The following is a 5,088-nucleotide window of genomic DNA, read 5'->3' as shown; positions in this document are numbered from 1 at the left end:
CGGTATAATATAAAATTCTTTTCACCTGCAGGTGTTTCTACATCCAATTAATTCAATTTGAGGAATTAAATTAAATTAAATTAAATTAAATTAAATTTTCGTATTGAATATCAGAAATTGGGGATTTCGTCAGGAGAGAGAATTTGTTACAAAGGAGCTCCATTCCATCGTGTTGGTTGACCTTCGCTTGAGTCAGATATGTGTGTTTTAGCGACAGCTGTGTTTTAAAAAAACCTTTACCATTCCTATGTATCTGTGCTTGTGTTGAAGTATTGAAAGCTACGATATGATGACTTATAATTACTCTAGTTGAATAATACTTCATCGATATTAGTGCACATTAGTGAGAAAAGAAATGAACGATCTAATCGAGGAAATCATAAACATTAACAAATGAAATTAATAAATTAAGCAATTAAATAAGTTAAAACTAATATTAAATTAATATAGTGCATATCTAACTTAAATTAACCATTCATATGCTATTAAAAATATAATCTCGAGGTTCGTGCTTAAATTAAAGTTTAGGTAAACGATATATGATATATACTACTGTTACATGTACATAAAACCTTATATTCATATTAACCATTTCATTTATACTTTGATATTGACACGATATCTATTAAAATTTATTCAATAGTTTTACTTACAGATGGGAGCATATTAATCATGAGATACCTCCTGATTCAAGGTTTCAGTAACCTTATAATTATATCTAATTTATTCTTTAAATCACATCTAATGGTTGTTTATAAAAACATATTTACAGGCTTGAACACAGGAAAAACAAGGCTCCCACCTCGCATTCAGGAGTCAATGCCTTGAATACAAGATTTGAAAAAGTTCCTCTGTGCAGCGAAAGCAAAAGCTGTTTCCAACTTTATAGACTCTAGCCTTGCTAACAATCTCCCACTCCATAGAAAAGCTTTTATCCTTGTCTTTTAATTCTCAAATAAATTTACTCAGGCTAGTACTATATGACTTGTTTCTATTACTGAAGGTGTAAATGCGATTCGAGATGAGTTTTTTTTATGTAATTTTCTGTTATTCCGATGTAAAAGAAACTCTTATCTTCAGATATCACTCTACAATTATATACTACATTCTTTTGATTACAATGAATTTTAAATAAACAGTTACGTTTAACCTTGCAATCACAATGCATATTCCCTCCAGATGAGTCATAGCAGTCGTACTTCATCGTCTGCGTGAGTGGCCCGAACGACTTATCTCACCGACTGTCACTACTTGTTGTGTCTGTCCACTATTTATTTGTGAGTGGAAATTGAACCGGTGAGTGTGTCAATTAATAAGGCATTAAAACAGAATGGCTCTCCCCAGACGCAAATATATATATATATATATGTGTGTGTGTGTGTGTGTGTGTGTGTGTGTGTGTGTGTGTGCGTGTGTGTGTGTGTGTGTGTGTATAGTTACATACATAGTTATATACATATATATTTATACACACACATGATACACAGACTTACTCACACACACATACATGCATAAGAAACAATGTCTCAGTGATTTGAGTAATTTCACGTAGTATTTTGAAATTTACCAATGTAACAAAAATTTTGCTATATTGTTCTATTATAGACTATACTTTTTAATTTTTAGAAAACCTCATGAACATATGAATGTAAACACATTGTATTTACAGAAACTTTATGGGGACAAGAGAATGACATAGTATCACTCCTATACTGAATTATCACGAGAGAGTTACTCCTGTGTTAAAATTTCTAAGGAGTGCGGCTTAAAAGCGGTAAGGGATTCTGTAAATTGGATAGATCACTTTGATTTGAACATCATTCTGAATGTAGAAATAAAAGCCAATCGAATGACTGTTCGATTTTGATATTATGTATCTAAAATCTGTCTTACAAAACGATCTGAAACGGTAAATTATGTGAAGAAGTAGCGGATAGTAACAGAACATGAACAGGAAATTCCAGTAATACCCTGTTTTTTAGAGCACTACTGGTAGCAACTCTGAAAATTTCTTGAGAATTCCCCGATTTCAGCAATAGGAACTGATATTCTCAAGCAGAATCCGCCCTGTCTAAGTGATGCTACACTATTGTCATGTGACGGAGAGGGACAAACTGGGCTTCTGAGTTATAAAGTGAGATAAGAAATTAACACAAGTTAAAGTCGTGTTACTTTCAAGAAAAGGGTCTCACTCCTCAAGATCACTCGTGTGTCATGGTTGTGTATAGAACAAATAATTTTCTGATAGAGCCAATAGAATATCTTAAAGAATGCGAAGTAGGTAATGTTCTGATTCAAAATGTCTTCGGTTTTTAGACTGCTTCTGAATAACGTGCCAATAATCCTAATAATCTGAAGCTAACCACTTTTTCCTCCTGTTTGTGAGAACTGTCACATCTCAAATGATAGTTTCTTTATCGGTATCATAAACATGAACCTTTTACTGGTTTGTGTTTATAAAATATCTTTTCTGCATGTATTTTATGATACTGGCATAATTCTGACTATAAAAATCTTAGATTTTTATGTTTGAATATATATTCCTTCTTGGTTAAGACTGAACACTGAAATATTGTGATTATATTTATCTTCAACTTGCACAAATTCTGCAGTTATTTCATATAATTTTTTTTAATGTGATTTAAGGGTTTCTGTGACATTTGCTTTGATTTCAGCATTTATCTCTGAAATTTGCCATTTTCCTGTTTACACTCTCTTCAGTTTTTCAGATATTGACCATATAAAAACTTTTCTTGCCAACATTTAGCATGGTGTTGTTTTCGTTTCTAGTTTTAACTGAAAATAAGAGTCTTCTTCCACTTTTGAACTGTGAACCATGTTAGCCTTTGTTTTATTTTTGAAGACAATAAACAGTTTTATTTGATTTACTCGTATTTCATAGTTATATTTACCGTATCTTATTTTACTGTTGATGTATTACAACCGATAAAAAACAAATCAAAGTATACTATTTCCTTACCTCACTGCATTTTTCCACGTCACTATTTGGGTGATGCTCGTTAGCTGTCAGTATTTTTTCATACTTACTTTTTCTTTAGTCATTATTATTCACTTAGCATCTATTTGAGAATATAACTATAATTCATTTGTCGTACAGCTAGAATATTTATACATATTACTTTTATAAAATTTCATTTTAAAGATGTTTTAGATTATTCTCATGCGTTTAGAGTTTTCTTGAACTTATTTTCATTTGTTTAAGTTGTACAATGTGGGGTGCATTAATTCATAAGTATTTAAAAATGTGTGTTTCCAATTCATCTATGTTTCGTTGCACAGTATGACGTTATTATTATCAATTAATTGTCTTCCATTCAAGTCTTTTTCCTAACTCATATTCCATATTGATTTTTCTACAAAATCCTGTACTTCTGAGAGATAGTTGGTAATGATTTGCAGCGAACAACGCAAGATCGTTCATGTATAACAAAATATTTATTGCTCTCCCATAGCATTTGTATCGATGTCCAATCTTCTTTAGCCCGTTGCTTAAAGGTGTTAATGCAATCCAGAGAAGGAGCACGATAAGTAGTACCCTCAGAATAATTTTCTTCCAAACAAATAGAATTTCTTTGAATAACTCACTTTATTGTCAATATCTGCAGAATGGTTTGCCATTTATTCATGAGGTATTCAATTTATTGCTTACATTTGGAGCTGCATTATTCATGGATAATATTTACAGAATCCAAGTTGTACGTAACGTTATCAAAATACTTATTTTAGTCGACCAAAGCCAGAGTGCAATTGTCTTTTTTATTTTGCTGAACATCCTTACGTTAGTGATGAGTGAATTCAACAACTGTATAAATCTGTAGCATCATTTAGGTTCTTCTGAAAAATGAATATTTTTCCTAGAGGTTTTCAAAGATTTTTTTTTTATTTACTTACTATGGAATTACTGAGATTTTCTTTGCGGAGATATTTCGGTTGTTCTCAATACGCTGGGAAATACATTTGTCTGTAGTACTTTGTGTGTTTCTTAGTTATTTCAATCAGAAGTATAAAAATTTATTTCTTATAATTTTCATTGTTTCGTTTCTCTCTCTACCTCTCTCCCTACTCCTCTCTCCCCTTCTCTCTCTGCTTGACTGTGTGTATGTTTATATGTGTATGCATGTATATGTGTGTAACAGATAGGCTAATTCTTGAAAGGATATGCTCTTTTACAACTTTTTAAGATGCACGCTTATAGCTTTGAACAGTCATTATTGATCCCTTCACTTTCCTTACCTCCTATAGACTACTAAACTACTCCTACATACGTTAATTTCATTTTATTTTATCTGATACAATAACCGATTACTTTCTGAGATTGAAGTGTTTAATTCCATTGTGAACACTGTCAAGTCAGCGGCAGCCGTTAAAACAGCTACGGTGGGGAATTCCAGAGCACGATTTCTGAAGAGGAGAAACTAAATGTAGTGGTTATTGAAATCCTACATGTTTGAGGAAAAATCCTTTGTCAAGCGAGAAATGGCGTCTAGTCTATCTGGAGTTACTGAGTACAGATGATTTAAGACCATTTGAAAGGTAGAGAATTGAGACAGCACGTCTTTGGATCCGATAAATGAGGAACTTCTAATCCATTAGCGAATGAATATTCCTTGGATCGTGTAGCGTATTTGTATACCAAATAGTAGCCACGCGAGAACGTTTTCAGCTATGTAAGAAATACACAATTGGGATCTACTGCTCCCCTAAACTTTCTGGTAAAACTAGTAGTTGTTCGGATAGTTTTGATGAGAAAATTCGAGACTGGTTTTGCTTCACCAGAGGATATTTTCTACAGCTATGCTGACGGATTCAGTGAAGATTTAGCAGCAGTTGCCTCTGTTGCATCTGCATTGAAGGAGTATTCTAGACGATGAACTCAAGTTAGTTCTCGGTATATATATATATATATATATATAACATTTTATTCTTTATTTATTTCAGTCATTTTACTGCGGTCATGCTGAAGCATCATCTTTAATCGAGAAGATCAACCCCAGGATTTATTCTATGTAAGCCTAGTACTTATTATATCGGTCTCTCTTTGCCGAACCACTATCTTGCAGGGCCGGA

Source organism: Octopus bimaculoides, chromosome 13 (genome assembly GCF_001194135.2).
Source record: "Octopus bimaculoides isolate UCB-OBI-ISO-001 chromosome 13, ASM119413v2, whole genome shotgun sequence".
Taxonomy (NCBI): domain Eukaryota; kingdom Metazoa; phylum Mollusca; class Cephalopoda; order Octopoda; family Octopodidae; genus Octopus; species Octopus bimaculoides.
This window is presented reverse-complemented; position numbering follows the sequence as displayed.